General features: G+C 39.5%; 1 pseudogene; it reads left to right on the forward strand.

Moving 5' to 3' along the window:
- The first annotated feature begins 322 nt into the window (after window positions 1–322).
- LOC102274199 (nicotinamide/nicotinic acid mononucleotide adenylyltransferase 1 pseudogene) lies at window positions 323–951 on the forward strand (annotated as a pseudogene).
- The last annotated feature ends 17,344 nt before the right edge of the window (window positions 952–18,295 follow it).

Raw genomic sequence — 18,295 nt, forward strand, 5'->3', positions numbered from 1 at the left:
GGAGCCTGGCAGGCTGCAGTCCATGCAGTGGCAAAGAATCAGACACAACTTAGTGATTAAACAGCAGCACATTTGCATGTTTAATAAGTCTGAGATACTGAGTTAGGGACTGTTTTACAAGGATCAACAATTTTTTCAGGAGAAGAGAAATAGCTAAAACATAATGTGGTAAAACTATTACAACAGTGATAAATGCAAAGTGCAAGGGAGCACAGAAGAAAGAGTAAATCTGTGTGCCTCTGGATTTGATGTCAGAAAAGGCTTCTGAGAGAAAGTGACATTTTACCTAGGCTGCAAAGCTGAATAAGAGTTCATCAGATGACTTGCTACTAAGAATTTAAAGTGAGTGGAAGTGCATACACAGAAAAGTCTTCAGAAGGAGTGACTAGAGACTGCTAAGGTGCTCAGACTCCATCAAGAAGAACTGGAGGCTAGTAGCTATGATCACCAGTAAAGTTCATCTATGCTAGAAAGACCTGGATGGAAGAGGAAGTGAGCTTAACAAAGTCAAGATTTTAGTCAAAAGAAATCCTTGGAGCCAAAAACAAAAGGTGTTCCAAAGGTAATGTTGCTGTGTGGGGCAGACATATCAGAGTCCTTTGGTGTTCTCAATCTGTGGAAGAACGAGGATTTCACCCAAATTGTGGGAAACTATGAGCTCCTATGTATTACTAGGGCTAGAAATAATGCTAGAAATTCAACTATGAACCTGATGTGCTGTGGAAACACTGGAACAAGGGTCAGCTGCTGAATGAGCAGATCACCAGTGACATCTCACCCACAGAGACCCAGCAAGCCCTCAGAAGGGGTCAGAGCATTCACTACTTGGTGCCAGATCTTGTCCAGGAATATAGTGAAATACAGACTTTGTATGGCTCTGTGAATGAAGAGAGGCGTTTGGGGATTACCCTGGCTCCTCTGCAGAAAAGCACTATAGAAGCTAACCCCTAAGAAACTCCACGGCATGGTGTTTGGGACTTCCGTTTTTGGAATTTGAAATAATCAGGGTATTAGTAACGGAGGAAAGTACTTATGACCCCGTCTCATACACTAAAACTTAAAAGTTTGGTAAAAATCATTAGCAAATTAACATCAGGTTTGTCCAAAAAAAAAAAAAGTTCATCAGATTGAGAAGGTAAGAAAGACCTGGTAGGCAAAGGGCACAACATACACAAAAACACAGATGTATAAAAGTACAAAATAAGCAGACTGTTGGGGTAGGGGATAGGGGATGGGGAATATAGGTTTTCCAAGCCAGGTTGGGCCAACTCTGTCCTCTAGAGCTCTGCTGTCCAATTTGGTAGCCACAAGTTTTGGAGGTTACTTATGTTTAAACTAATCAAAATTAAACATAATTAAAAATTCACTTCCTCCGTTCTGTGAGCCACATTTCAAGTACTCAGTAGCCACATTTCAAGTACTCAGTAGCCACATGCATCTAGTGGCAACGGTACTGGAGAGCACAGATTAACATCACTGCAGAAAATTGCATTACATAGCCCTGTTACAGACAGTGGAGTGCCTTGAAAGACCGTTAACAGTGGAGTAATGTGACCTTGGACTGCAAGGAGATCAAATCAGTCAATCTTAAAGGAAATCAACTCTGAATATTCATTGGAGGGATTGATGCTAAAGCTGATGCTCCAATACTTTGGCCACCTGATATAAATACCTGACTTATTGGAAAAGACCCTGATACTGAGAAAGATTGAAGGCAGGAGGAAAAGGGGGTGACAGAGAATGAGATGGTTGGATGGCATCACCCACTCAATGGACAGGAGTTTGAGCAAACTTCAGGAGATAGTGAAGGATAGGGAAGCCCGGAGTGCTGCAGTTTATGGAGTTGCAAAGAGTTAGACATGACTTAGCGACTGAAAAACAACAACAGCAATGTGACCAGACTACTGACCTGAAGTAGATTGAGTTAGAAAAGGAAGGGAGATGATGAGTGGCAGTGGAGAAATGGGTCCAGTCTATGGCATTTGGAAAGCAGAAGCGACATGACCAATCAGATGGATGAAAGCGAGTAGTTGAGAGTAAAACTGATATTTCATGACTGGGTGGAGAGTGATAACTGATACCATTCACGCGATCAAGGAAAAGAAGAGGGGACCAACTGGGAAAAAAGGACAAATTCAGTGTTGGACATGTTGCAGTTGAGCTATCTATGGGATCTCCATGTGAACAGGTCATTTAATGCTCATGAAAGATGATAGATCTCACAGAAAATCATAGGAGTCTTCACTATATAGGTAAGGTGACCACATAAAATAACAACAGCTAACAGGACTTCAAGTGCTAGGCATGTTCCAAATACTTTGATTATAGTTTAGCTCCTGTAATCTTCCCTATAACTACACGAGGTAGGATTTCCTATTATTAACCCCATTTTACAGGAAAAGGAAGCCAGAGAGGCACAGAGAGGTTACATAATTCATTGTCCAAGTTCATACTAGTAAGTGGTAGAGTTGAGATTTGAACTCAGATAAATTACCTAACGAAATATTCATACACAAAGGATAATGTGACAGGTTACGCAGACAGGGGGATCTGAATATTTATGGGAGAAATTCCATGAAATTCTAAAAATCAAATCCCATTTAACTGTATAATGAGAGCAATTTTTACAATAGAAGTAAAGTGGATTAATTTTGTGCTGTTTACAAAATCTACAACTCATGATCACTGGTTTTTTAGTAGTGGTTGAAGCTGAAGGAATCACTGTGTTTGCCAAGGAAGAATGTGAGGGTGGGGAGAAAAGATATCCCAAAACAGAACCTGGAGAACACTGATACTCAAGAGGTGACTGAAGGTAGAAGGTCAGTAGATAAGACCAAAAACCAGAAGAGAGGGACATGCCAGAAGCCAAAGGAAGAAAACATCAGAGAAGAATTGCTCAGTGGGAAGAGTTCATATACAATAAAACCTGAAAAAGTTTCCAGTGACTTTCCCAAGCACTGCTGGCCCTTGTCAGAACAGTTTTCATGGTACAGAGGGTGAGGGAGCCAGAAGGTTGTGGAGTGAGAAATGTACAGCAAGAGTGTAGACAAGTCTCCCAGAAATTTGGTGGTGAGGAGAAAGTTGGAGTTCTGGGCATTAATAGTCTTAAATATTAACACATAGATAGAAAAAAGCCACTCTATCTCTTTGAGGAAATGGGTCCCTGGGATTCCTGCGGACTAGTCTACAGCTTTTCTCGAAGAACTAGCAGGACAGCAGCTCAAATGCTTGAACAAGGACTTCACTGAAACCATGACATTTTGAATCTCAAAGAATCCAGGCACTACATAATTACTATACATTCAACATTCATGATTTACCTTGTGAGAAATGACAAGGAGGATCATGACATCAATTCGGCACTTTGCTGAGGTAGGAATTTTAACTGTGTGCCTGGTGCTGCTAAGAGGGGGTTCATCTCTTAGCTGGTTTGTGAACCCAGCAGACAGACCAGAATCCTCTCCCACCCCCTGTCACATGAAGTCTTTAAAGGTGTTTTGTTTTGTTTTTTGGTGAAGATATGGCCATCAAATGAGAGACAAAACTCAAAAAGGAAGTTTTCTTAGTGTACAGGTGATGTCCAGACAGGTATGTGTTTAAATGCAAATAGGATTTAGGAGACAACTCTTGTGGCTCAGTGGGTAAAGAACCCACCTACAATGCAGGACACTTGGGTTCGGTCTCCGGATTGTGAAGATCCCCTGGAGAAGGAAATGGTAATCCATTCCAGTATTCTTGCCTGGGAAATCCCATGGATAGAGGGGCCTGATAGGCTACAGTCCATGGGTCACAAAGAGTCAGACATGACTGGGAAGGAACTTTCCAGAAGAAATCTGAACCCACTTTCATGATTTTGACCTCTTGACAGTTATGGGAATATTTCCCTTATGGATGTCAGAGGTTTCTGGACCAAATAAGTAGGGTGACCACACACCTGGGTTGTCTGGGTTACTCCTGATTGACTTCTGTTGAGCTAGCATAACATTTAATAGTCCTAGTTTGTACGATAAATTAAAAGGTCATGATACAGACAACACCATGATGAACTCAACTAGATATAGGGAAGGGAAGAAGGGTAGACAGAGGGTATCAAGGAAGATTCTGAAGGTGCAGGCTTGAAGAAGACAGGTTTTCAACAGGGGGGAGAAGGCATCCTGATTGGGACACGATAAAAGCACAGAACTGCTGGCCTCACAGAAACCAAATACCTTGAATTCTCCCTCAAACCATGCTCCTGTAAAAACCAATCAAACCCAAAGAAGATAAAATGAAAAGCAGAATGCAATTAACATCTTCGAAGAGACCCAATCAGAGATGGCAATGGCACCCCACTCCAGTACTCTTGCCTGGAGAATCCCATGGGCAGAGGAGCCTGGTGGGCCGCAGTCCATGGGGTCGCTAAGAGTTGGACACGACTCAGCGACTTCAATTTCCCTTTTCACTTTCATGCATTGGAGAAGGAAATGGCAACCCACTCCAATGTTCTTGCCTGGAGAATCCCAGGGACTGGGGAGCCTGGTGGGCTGCCGTCTGTGGGGTCGCACAGAGTTGGACACGACTGAAGAGACTTAGCAGCAGCAGCAGCAGCAGCAAGAGACCCAATGCCTTCATTTCAGCTATCTAGTTCTGACCATTTGAAAGCTATTTGTTAATATTTGTATATTTTTATTGTTTTTTTTTTCTGTAGAGAATACTACTGAGCACTTATATTGCATCACGATGTCATTCAAAAAACTTCTTCAACCCATTCTTAGATTCCAGTCTTTTAGAATTTGTAGGAATTATAGTTCTCTTATCTAGCTAAAGAGGGATTTGGATGAAGGAGATAAACTTAATTTAAACCATAGAGTGTTTGAAGTTTTCTTCCCCATTGTCATTATAAGAATTATATTTAATATTTATATAACAAGATATCACACCGTGTTGGGAAAACAACTCCCTCCACATAAATGGAAAAAAAATGCTGCAGATATTTCATTATGTCTGTTGTTTATTCTTTCTAAAACCCCAACAGTATCATCTTCCTCAAAATTAATCCTGATTATCACTAAATGTTCTTCACTTACTTGAGTCCTGACTGCTTAACACTACTTTTTTTTTGTCTTTGTGTGTGTGTGAAGATTTAAATACGTTGATGAATTTTAAGCCTTTTTGGACAAGGATATCTGCAAGGCACATCAGAAATTCTCTTAGTACAGAATATCTGGTGATATCTCAATGCACAGAGACATTATAACATATATGATCATATGTAAGACATTGGTTATACACCTTTAGCACAGTGAAAGCCAAAATTTTTTCTTATGCTTAAGTAACACTAGAATAAAAATAGACTCAACTCTATTATTTCTATACAGTCTGACCTTCTTTCAATTTCCATGATATATTACTATTGCTTACTCATATTTGAGAACATTAGAGATACCGTTGATAGAGGGGGAGAGGGGAGAGGGGAGAGAGGGGTTCTCCAGAGATTCATGTTGCTGCTGCTGCTGCTAAGTTGCTTCAGTCATGTCTGACTCTGTGCGACCCCAGAGATGGCAGCCCACCAGGCTCCCCTGTCCCTGGGATTCTCCAGGCAAGAACACTGGAGTGGGTTGCCATTTCCTTCTCCAATGCATGAAAGTGAAAAGTGAAAGTGAAGTCACTCAGACGTGTCTGACTCTTTGCGACCCCATTGACTGCAGCCTACCAGGCTCCTCCATCCATGGGATTCTCCAGGCAAGAGTATTGGAGTGGGGTGCCATTGCCTTCTCCGGAGATTCATGTTAGGAGGTTGAAAATGGGGAGGAAAGGGAAGGGGAGGGAGAGAGGAGGGGGGAGAGGAGAGATAGAGGGGAAAGGGAGAGGGGAGACACTTAGGACTTTGATTCTACTTGGGATAGCAATATGCCTTGCCTAGAAACACATTTCCCGTCCGTGCTCAGTCACTCAGTCTTGTCCGCCAGGCTCCTCTGGCCAGAGGATTCTCAAGGCAAGAATACTGAATGGGTTGCCATTTCCTATTCCAGGTGATCTTCCCAACCCAGGGATCAAACCCATGTCTCCAACACTGGCAGCGAATTCTTTACCTCTGTGTCAAACCACATTTCCAACTTCTCTTATAAGCAAAAGAAATAGTGATGTGACCTCATTCTGGCCAATGAGATAAGTGAAAGTCATCTGGTGAGGCATCTAGGAAAAGCTATTGTTCTTGTGTTAAAGGAAACAGGCTCAGCTAGCAAACGTTTTTTTGCTTCTTGCCTTTCCCTTTCTTCCTACCAGACTGCAGATGGAAGAACAGAGATAGTGCTGCCATCTTGGACCATGAAGCAAAGGGCACGATGATGTACAAAAGATGCTTAGTGGAAGGATAAGAGTCTGATAGCACTGTAGATCTTCTGCCAACTTTGAAATACCTTCCAGTTGTATTTTTTTTTTTTTTTTTGGCCAAAGAAAAATAAGCCTTTACTTATCCAATCTGCTATTGTAATGGACTTTTGTTATACTGTGTTATGGACTGATAAATTCCTTATTGATAAATCAGATAATCATCCAATTTTAGTAACACTGTCTTTCCTTCTTTGAGACACATTCTTTAGTGCCTGAGAGGAGTTGTGAAGATTAAATGAGTTAGTACAAGTGAGATGTCTGGCATAGAGACTAGTATTTAGTAACTGTTGGCTACCATTAGAGTAAGTGGGTATAAGTTCCAAGGAAAATCTCAAGTCCTTCTCAGTATTTTATTCTAGGAAAAATTAGGTGACAATAACTATAATTAGTCTTTTTAGAATTAGGCAATTCTTATCAGACTTAATAGAATGTTTCTGTTGGTAGTAGCAAATAACTCATTTTTAATAATAAAAATTATTTTATGCTCTGTTCAACACTTGATTTAAGGTGGCCTGTAGCTGAAAAACATGAAATAAAATAATCAAAGATAAAAACATATGTCAGAGGGAATTAATATTAAAATAGGAAGTAAGGACAATGAGAAAAATAGAGAACTGAGCACCATTCAACCTAGTAACATAGTAGTGGTAAGTTATACGTTTAGCCCAGAGTTTCCTGGTGATGACATGAAAAAGAAATATGATTCATAGCATTAATTCAGTAGCAGCTTATTAAGTATCTATTAGGTATTAAGCACTGTACTAAGTTCTAAGGATATAATGAGCAGATATTCTCTACACCATGAAACTGATAGTCAAGAGGGAGGAAAAACATAAACAATCACACATGTGTTTTTCAGTTTGGACAAGAAAATGTATACTCCTTAGGGAAAGCAAAGTTTTTTCCTGAACTTCACTCCAGATAGATTTTTTAATGTGAAGTATTTCCAACCCAGTTTTGGTGGCCAAGTGTGACCATGAGACTGTGACTCTCCATTTCTAACCTGGTTCCAGTGTAGCCACTTCCTCCTCTACTGACAGGTTCTGACTTTTTGGTTGGAAAGAGGGATATAATATATAGCCATCAGCTTTCTGTAACTGAAGGTCTGTTCTGATTAATTCACAAACTGCTAAGATATTAGACATTTTTATTCGTTATATGAAAGCTCAGGAAAGGATGCCACTATCAAACAAAATTTTTATTGCAGGTTCTGTTGACAAAGAGTAAAACAAATCCCTTTGGTTTTACTCAAATTTATTTCTTATAACCCTGTAGGTAAAGTTTCTGAGAACTATACTCAGCCATTAAAAAGAATACATTTGGATCAGTTCTAATGAGGTGGATGAAACTGGAGCATATTATACAGAGTGAAGTAAGCCAGAAAGAAAAACACCAATACAGTATACTAATGCACATAATATGGAATTTAGAAAGATGGTAATGATAACCCTGTATGCGAGACAGCAAGAGAGACACAGATGTATAGAACAGTCTTTTGGACTCTGTGGGAGAGGGCGAGGGTGGGATGATTTGGGAGAATGGCATTGAAACATGTATATTATCATATGTGAAATGAATCGCCAGTCCAGGTTCATCGAACCTGGACTGGATGCTTGGGGCTGATGCACTGGGATAACCCAGAGGGATGGTATGGTGAGGGAGGTGGGAGGGGGGTTCAGGATGGGTAACACGTGTACACCCGTGGCAGATTCATGTCGATGTATGCCAAAACCAATACAATATTGTAAAGTAATTCAGTTCAGTTCAGTCGCTCAGTCATGTCTGACTCTTTGCGACCCCATGAATCACAGCACGCCAGGCCTCCCTGTCCATCACCATCTCCGGGAGTTCACTCAAACTCACATCAATCGAGTCGGTGATGCCATCCAGCCATCTCATCCTCTGTCGTCCCCTTTTCCTCCTGCCCCCAATCCCTCCCAGCATCAGAGTCTTCTCTAATGAGTCAACTCTTCGCATGAGGTGGCCAAAGTACTGGAGTTTCAGCTTTAGCATCATTCCTTCCAAAGAACACCCAGGGCTGATCTCCTTCAGAATGGACTGGTTGGATCTCCTTGCAGTCCAAGGGACTCTCAAGAGTCTTCTCCAACACCACAGTTCAAAAGCATCAATTCTTCGGTGCTCAGCTTTCTTCACAATCCAACTCTCACATTAGCCTCCAATTAAAATCAATAAATTTATATTAAAAAAAAAAAAGAAAGAAGGTCTTTTCCAAGCCATAGAAGTTTGCCATTGGCATTGCCACTGAATTAAGGTCAAATGGAACTTAACCTACCTGTTTATCTGACATCACAAAGGGTGAAATATTACATGTATTTCTAGATAATACATGTGCACTCTAGCAAGTACCAGGACTTCACATTTGAGAAATATGTTTAGAATGCCTTTTGAATGATACAGAAGTCATAATTACAAACATCTGCTTTGATACTAACTAAACACAATTCTGATTTTCACATTTTGGTTTTTGTTTGTTTTGTTTTCTTTGTTATTCTTTAAGGTCAAGCAACTTTCTTTCTCCTGCTGCTCTTGTGTCTACCTCTATTAACACCTCTTTTTAGTTTGTCACTACTTTTAACTTACTTAAGACTGTGAAATAATCACGTCTCCTATAACTGTGTGCCAAAGGAGATCCAGTAAGCTCAGAGTGAGGGCCCACACTTTGGGACAAGCTGTTTTCCTCTGCAGGTTCTAAGACGCTGCCTGTTTGTTCCTAAATTTAAGATTATCTTCCAGAAGGATGAGGTTTCCACAAGCCTTATGTCCAGTTGGTAGAGTTATAATGCATCTTGAGGACTATGAGAGTCAGTGTAAAGGGCTGGTCTCGCTTCACAGGATGTGTGTGACTTTTTGCCTCACTGTGTGCAACACTGATAAGTAAAACTTGGTTTGCTGCAATACGCAAAGGTGTTGGCGGGAGCTGGATATAGACAAAATCACGGACAACAAACGAAATGGGGATATTTATGTATTTATGTAGCATCAGTTGTGTGTACAGCTTGGTTTTGGTCCTGTGATCTGGGGTGACTTTTGTCATCGAGAAGGACAAGGTTTTATGGGGTTTTGAACAAAAGAGAAACAGCCACCAAGACTCAAAGCAGCATGAAAGCATTTACTTTGGAAGCATGTGTATCCCAACTGAAAAGACAAGAAGCAGCTCAACGTGGTCCTTGCCCAAAGGGACGTGCAAATTCACGAAACAGGTCATATTTTTAACCTAAGCAAATTTAAAAAATGAAGTAATTATTAACTCCAGGAGAGAGAAAAAAATTACATCAGGAACATAATCATAGTATATACTGTGTGGCTTATCAGTAAGCAGTATTTGCTTAATCATAACAGCTAAAATACTCAAAATGCATTAATACCCAAACATTATCATGTAACTAATGGAGAGGATGAGGGAGGAGAAGGATATGAAAGAGAGCTAAGCCTTCCTGTACTATAACAAGAAGCCAACAGACAATGTCCATAATTAAAGAATTAAGTAACAGTATATTTATGTTATGTAACAATTTGGGGGTCAATCAGAGGGGAAAAAATCACTAAAAGATATAATTGCATGTGGGTGAAGTGGGAAAGGCAAGGAACTGCTCTTTCTAGTGACATAACATTTTAGAGTCTTTGACTTTTGATAAGTGTTTAAGCTAAAAGATTAATTAAAAACTACATTTTGAACCAAACAAAAAAAGGAATTGTAGAGTGAAAGATCAAGAGGGAATAATTCCTTGGGAGAGGCAGTTGACAAAGCAAATTACAGAATATACCCAATGAGAATCAGATGAAACACGGGAGATAAAAGGCTTGGGACCAAGAGGTCCCAGCTAGGCATTCAGAGGAGAAAGGCTGCAGCCAGGAAGTCCTCACACTCACAGCTGCTTCCAGGCCCCGGTGCTCACCCAACAACAACGCCGCTTTTGTTTGGGAAAACCACAGCAAGGCCAGGCAGGGAGCAGAGCATCTTTAATTGGGGTGGCGAATGAGTGGCCCTGTGAACTCCAAAGGCCTCTAGCAAGCTGGGACATGCTTTTCCGTTCTTCCCTTCCTTGCCCACCAGTTGATGGCCTTGCCTTGTAGCACTGTAGGTCTTTTGGCTTCTCCGTCAGCTCTGAGTCCTGAGCTGTCTTTCCATCCTGAGCACCGTGCAGACCAGTGTTCCATTGTCTCACCTCACTCTCCTGTCAAAATGCTTCCCTTTGGGTCCCATTCCCTCAGAACCAGCTGACTGGTCAACTAATCTAATAATCCAATTATATCATTGGCAGTAACAAAACAACTTAACACGTTAACCTTGTCTATTAACATTTCTAATTAAATAGCACCCTTCAGCACTTCAACTCAGAGGAATTATTTACCTGGGAAAGTTGGGCAGGCAGTATGCTCACTAAGTGAAATAAGTCAGAAACAGACAAATACTGTATTCTATATGTAGAATCTAAAAAATACAGCAAGGACTTCCTGGTGGTCCAGTGGCTAAGACTGTGCTCCCAACGCAGGTAGCCTGGGTTTGATCATTGCTCAGGTAACTAGATCCTATATGCAGTAACTAAAACTTAGTATGCAGCAACTAAAGAGTTCAAATGCCCCAACTAAAAGATTCCACACGCTGCAAAAAAAAAAGGATCTGCATGCACCAATGAAGATCAAAGATCCTATGTACTGCAGCTAAGACTCAGTGCAGTAAATAAATAAATACATATTTAAAAATAAAGTTAAAAATACAACAAACTAGTGAATAGAACAAACAAGGAAGCAGACTCACAGATATAGAGAGCAAAGTAGTGGTTACTAGTGCAGGGGAATGGCAGTAGAGGAGTGGGGAAGTAAGGGTATAAGCTATTAGGTGTAAGACAGGCTACAAGGATGGATTGTACAACATAGGAAATATTGCCAATATTTTGTAACAACTATAAATGGAGCATAATCTTTAAAAATTGTATTTAAAAAAAAAAAAGTATCCAGAGGAGAGGGACATGGAGTAAACATGTGTTTTCCTGAAACTGTTCTATGGAAAAAACATCTGTGCATAAGGCCAGCTTCAATGTCCCCAGTTAAAGGTTTTTGGTATTGAGCCTTTATCACCTTTATCTTGTCTCCCTCGGCGTTTTGAAAATTTAGTCCATTCTACATCCTACTTTGTGCTTGTTGATAAGTTTTCTTAAGACAGGTCACAAGTGTGTCCTTTGTCTTAATTGGTCTGTGATCTCCTTGAGGGCTGGCATCCTGTTGTCAAATGACGTAATATCTTTATTGTCCTTTATTATCTACTCATGTCCTCATTAACTAATTGCTGAGGCCTTGATTAAAGTGGTATAGCAGGGTCCTTTGGCTGAGAAACTTCTTTCAGTCATGAGATGAATCTCATAGAGGAGAAGAAGATACCAGTCTATTCTGTATGGAGAGACCTGAGAGAAAAGTAGAGAACCTCTCCTGGAATAGAGAGAAGGAGGCAGACCACAGAGGCCAAGAACTGTCCTCGACAAGAGTTGATCCACAGCAGAGAGGATTTTCTTCAATGTGGATATCACATTGGGCTTCTGGGAGATTAGGAACCCACATGGAACTCTGGGAACTTGGTCATTTTAAAAGATTCTTCTTTGCTTTGACTGTCCAGTCTAGGCTCATAAGAAGCATCAAGTATTGGGAAATGACATATTATACTTGTAATTCTCAATATTTCATTATGTACAAGGAACAGAGATGTTAAGGTACTATGGAAAAATCCACCTAAATATTTTTTGACCTGTGTCTGTTCTGATGATTTCAAAATGCCAGAAATGGTGAAGGCTTGACTCCTTAAAGGGACCTAGGTATAAAAATGGTTAAATTATTTACTTGCAAGGAAGGACTACGAATGAATTAGAAATAGGTAGGAATGGAAATTATAGAAAAATAAAAAGGTTTTTACTAATTTAACAAAAAAAGTGTCTTTACATTAAAAAAATGTTTTTCGATTTTTATCCCCACAGGTTTTAAAGAAAATATAATGAATCCTGAGTGTTCTTAGAAATTGAAAGTACAGGTGAGAATGTAAATGTTTGCTCACTCCTTTCCATTTCCGCTGTGAAAGCCTGAATGCCATGTCTATTGTCTCATTACTCCTAATCCTCAACAAGCAACGGTTTCTAGAGAAGCGAGCAAGGTCAGCAGGAAAGAGGTAAGTAAGTGAAGTTGCTCAGTCTTGTCCAACTCTTTGTGACCCCATGGACTGTAGCCTACCAGGCTCCTCCTTCCATGGGATTCTCCAGGCAAGAGTACTGGAGTGGGTTGCCATTTCCTTCTCCAGGGTATCTTCCCGACCCAGGGATTGAACCCCGGTCTCCCGCATTCCAGGCAGACGCTTTAACCTTTGAGCCACCAGGGAAGTCCCAGGAAAGAGTTTAGGACCTTTAAAATATAACCTGAAATTTGAAATAACAAATTTGACAAACAAAAACAACAAACATAGGTAAATTCACAAACTGGATACAGTCCACAAAGTTCCACAATTATGCTGTCCATTATGGTAACCACTAGTCGCATGTGGCTCGGAGAAGGAAATGGCAACCCTCTCCAGTACTCTTGCCTGGAAAATCCCATGGACGGAGGAGCCTGGTGGGCTGCAGTCCATGGGGTCTCGAAGAGTCGGACATGAATGAGTGACTTCACTTTCACTTTTCACTTTCATGCATTGGAGAAAGAAATGGCAACCCACTCCAGTGTTCTTGCCTGGAGAATCCCAGGGACAGGGGAGCCTGGTGGGCTGCCATCTCTGGGGTCGCACAGAGTCAGACACGACTGAAGCGACTCAGCAGCAGCAGCAGCAGTCATATGTGGCTAGGATGACTTAGGAAGTGAATGTTTAAGTGATTATTTAGTTTTAATTAGCTTTAATTTTAAAAATGAAGCAGTGTAAGATACTTTTTGCTTTGGTAGGACTATATTCTACTTTCCTGTATCATGTATTACACTGTGTTATAGTGGATGTGTTGAGCACATGTGTCCTTCCTAGTGTTATATATAAACGCATAATCAAAGGATTGATTAAAATTATTTTTTCTATGCATCAATGTAACACAATAACACATTTCTTTGATTATTGTATTCAGATTGCACATTACAGGGATACAAACTGAAATGCTTACTATTTTAATTGTAATATAACTAAATTAATTTTCTAGGTGAAAATATCAACTTCAGATATGCAGGTAACACCACACTTATGGCAGAAAGTGAAGAGGAATTAAAGAGCCTCTTGATGAAGGTGAAAGAGGAGAGTGAAAAAATTGGCTTACAAGTCAACTTGAAAAAAGGAAGATCATGGCACCTGGTTCCATCACTTCACGGCAAAGAGATCAAACAGACGGGAAAACAATGATAACAGTCACAGACTTTATTTTCCTCGGCTCCAAAGTCACTGTGGATGGTGACTGCAGTCATGAAATCAAAAGATGTTTGCTCCCTGGAAGAAAAGCTATAATAAACCTAGACAGCATGTTAAAAAGCAGAGACATTACTTTGCCGACAAAGATCCATCTACTCAAAGGTATGGTTTTTCCAGTAGTCGTGCATGGATGCGAGAGTTGGACTATAAAGAAGGCTGAATGCCAAAGAATTGATGCTTTTGAACTGTCGTGCTGGAGAAGACTCTTGAGAGTCCCTTGGACTGCAAGGAGATAAAACCAGTCAATCCTAAAGGAAATCAACCTCAAGTATTCATTGGAAGGACTAATGCTGAAGCTGAAGCTCCAATACTTTGGCCATCTGATGAGAACAGCTGACTGACTGGAAAAGACCCTGATGCTGGGAAATATAGAGGGCTGGAGGAGAAGGGGGAGACTGAGGATGAGATGGTTGGATAGGATCACTGACTCAACGGACATGAGTTTGAGCAAACTCCGGGAGATGGTGCAGGACAGGTAAACCTGGCGTGCTGCAGTCCACACGGTTGCAGAGAGTCCGATACGACTGAGCAACTGAACAACAACAATTAATAAATGTGGACGAACTTTAAAATTAAGGCATAGTACTGGGGAACTGAGTGGAGATGCAGGAGCAGTTACAACAGTGAAGGAAAAAAAAAAAGGACTGGAAGAAGGTATGTTACATATTTTCACGTGAAAGGCATTTGCTATTTCCTGTGGCAAAGCAAAGTGAAAAAGCTGTTGTTTGTGTAAAAAATTACTTTTTAAGATTATAAAATGGACAGTATTCAGAGATATTTTTAGCAAACTGTAGTGAAATTGATAAGAAGTTTCCTCTTAACAGTCAAACAGCTTGATGAAATAAGTTGCCTGATAAAGTTTTTTTAATGATTTTTAAGAGGACCTGAGCTTTACCTTTGGCCAGCTGTAAAACTGCTTAGACTCTTGAACACATTCAAACGCACGTGCATACACACACATACAATAGATCAACAGTAAAAGAAATTATTATTTCAGTTATGGGGATTTTGATAGAAAACTATAAGACTAAAAAAGATATTTTACAAAAGGTGAGAGAGCTTTAATTATGATGCCAAACAGATGCCCAAATGTGAACATTCTAACAATAAGATCATTTGATTGAAACTTTGAAAAATTGCAAATGTTTTTCTTTAACTTAAAATACCATGCTACATGAGAGATACTGCCCAGTTAATTCTGAAGTTACGTTTTTCTTAAGGAAATGTTGTCAGTTTGTGACCTAAAATCAAACTCATGATGTACATCTTTGAGTGTTCTATATCTGTCAAAGAGAAGTTTCAGCTAGATTTAGAAAAAAAAAATAATACATTTTAATCATAGTGGATGGTGCTCCAATTGCATTAGGTAAAAAATTCAAATTTATTGGAATTTTAAAACAAGTGACTAAAGTTTTCCTTACATGACATGTAAGATATCTATTGAAAATTCATGTACTCGGTTTACTGAGGCAGACTCTATGACTGTTATAGTTGTTAAAATCTTTTAATATATGTGCAAATGCTATGAATCATCAGAGGTTTATGGAACTGTTGAAAGAAATAGAAGACCTTGAGTTTAATGATCTTATGTTCTTTGCCAATGCTCACTGGTTGAGTTGTGGATGAGCTTTCCACATTTACTGTATTAACTATGAATTGTCTTGGAAAAAAGGAATGCTTTCCAAGTATTCAATAATCAAAGGAAAAAAATGACCAGTGGGATTTACATTTTCTCCCTGTTATTACAGTGCATATGAATGAGTTAAATTTGAAACTCCAAGAGAAAGGAAAATTCAAGCTAGACAGAACAATTTATGTTGAAATGAAAACTTTTCATAATACAAATTAATGACAATTTTTAATAACATGAATCAATATGTAGAGTATTTTCATGAAAATTGGCTGCCAAAATTAAAAAAAAATTTAAACACATGATAAAGTTAAAGTTGTATTTCAACATATTAAATACTTTTTTGAATGGGATTTAATAATCCTGAAAGGATACAGGAGGGAGTCAATTTATTTATCTTGGACAGATGTAGCTTTGAAACTGATATGCTTTTGATTCAAAGTCAAATTAAATCTTCTTAAAAAACAGTTTTGTCAATGTAGATGCAAAATATTAAAGGAAGTGATTTTTAGATATTTGATTAAGTCGTTGGAAAGCTTTTAAGTACATTTGGAACAGCTTGGGTACAGGAGTCTTTTTTAACTGTAAATATTATGTATACATAGAGATGATGTTCTGTAAATATAAAATCTATACTAGATTTTGAAGATAGTATGAATATAAGAATATCTCAATAACTTTTATGTTGATTACATGTTAAAATTATAACATTTTGGACATAATGGGTTAAATACAATTTATTATTAATATCAATTCATCTACTTCCTGTAAAAATAGTAAAAACTTTTTTTTTTTATGTGGCAACTAACACATTTTAAATTATGTGTTGCCTGCACTATATTTCTGTTGCCCATCACTTGTCCCAAAGTCCTGGCAATATGCATTTTCCCAAAATGCCACAGGGTATCAGTATCTAGTTATATATGGCAGCACTTGAATCAATGCCAATGGTCATGTAATGAACATCAAGTTGTTTGTAAGTCACTGATCCCCTCACACCCTCCCCACATTGTAAATTAGGCCATCTCTTTGTGAGATGCCTGGTGAGAGTTCAAAATCCAGTCTGTGGCCATGAAACAAAATACAGCCTGTTGTAGAGGAATGGCACCAGTGACCCCAGACTGGTTATAATTTGCTTGAACCAACCGAGGTAAATCATGACTGGGAGGATAACCAGAAATCAAATCCTGCAGATTATGTCAGTCAGTATCTATATGCTCACCTGTACCTGAAAACAAATGGATTTATAGTGCCAAGATCTTAATGAGATAAGATAACAGCTGAAGTCATTGTCTAAGTTCCTGAAAAAGAACAGACGAGCCAGAATCAATACATTCCTGAGCTGATTAAGGAGAGATTGATATGGAGGGGAAAACAATGTGGACATCTCTCCCTGTGTCCCCTAGCTAACTTTTCCCATACTGTCTTCATGTCTGGGTTCATGCCAGATTCAACGTGTTCATGGCAATGACATCTTAGAAGATCTGGGTAAGGGGTTCCATCTTGCTGTCTACTGAATAAATGACTTTGGGTAAATCAGTCTCTCAGTTTCCATTCTGGATTAGATTAGGTGATTGTTAAGACACTTGTATTGTTAAGACATTATATCTACTACTGTGGGCAGGAATCCCTCAGAAGAAATGGAGTAGCCATCATGGTCAACAAAAGAGTCCAAAATGCAGTACTTGGATGCAATCTCAAAAATGACAGAATGATCTTTGTTCATTTCCAAGGCAGACCATTCAATATCACAGTAATCCAAGTCTATGCCCCAACCAGTAACGCTGAAGAAGCTGAAGTTGAACGGTTCTATGAAGACCTACAAGACCTTTTAGAACTAACACCCAAAAAAGATGTCCTTTTCATTATAGGGGACTGGAATGCAAAAGTAGGAAGTCAAGAAACACCTGGAGTAACAGGAAAATTTGGCCTTGGACTACGGAATGAAGTAGGGCAAAGACTAATAGAGTTTTGCCAAGAAAATGCACTGGTCATAACAAACACCCTCTTCCAACAACACAAGAGAAGACTCTATACATGGACATCACCAGATGGTTAACACCAAAATCAGACTGATTATATTCTTTGCAGCCAAAGATGGAGAAGCTCTATACAGTCAGCAAAAACAAGACCAGGAGCTCACTATGGCTCAGACCGTGAACTCCTTATTGCCAAATTCAGACTGAAATTGAAGAAAGTAGGGAAAACCACTAGACCATTCAGGTATGACCTAAATCAAATCCCTTATGATTATACAGTGGAAGTGAGAAATAGATTTAAGGGCCTAGATCTGATAGATAGAGTACCTGATGAACTATGGACTGAGGTTCGTGACATTGTACAGGAGACAGGGATCAAGACCATCCCCATGGAAAAGAAATGAAAAAAAGCAAAATGGCTGTCTGGGGAGCCCTTACAAATAGCTGTGAAAAGAAAAGAAGCAAAAAGCAAAGGAGAAAAGGAAAGATACAAGCATCTGAATGCAGAGTTCCAAAGAATAGCAAGGAGAGATTAAAAAAGCCTTCCTCAGTGATCAATGCAAAGAAATAGAGGAAAACAACTGAATGGGAAAGACTAGAGATCTCTTCAAGAAAATCAGAGATACCAAGGGAACATTTCATGCAAAGATGGGCTCGATAAAGGACAGAAAAGGTACGGACCTAACAGAAGCAGAAGATATTAAGAAGAAGTTGCAAGAATACACAGAAGAACTGTACAAAAAAGATCTTCACAACCCAGATAATCACGATGGTGTGATCACTCACCTAGAGCCAGACATCCTGGAATGTGAAGTCAAGTGGGCCTTGGAAAGCATCACTACGAACAAAGCTAGTGGAGGTGATGGAATTCCA

This window comes from Bos mutus, chromosome 28 (genome assembly GCF_027580195.1).
Source record: "Bos mutus isolate GX-2022 chromosome 28, NWIPB_WYAK_1.1, whole genome shotgun sequence".
Lineage (NCBI taxonomy): Eukaryota > Metazoa > Chordata > Mammalia > Artiodactyla > Bovidae > Bos > Bos mutus.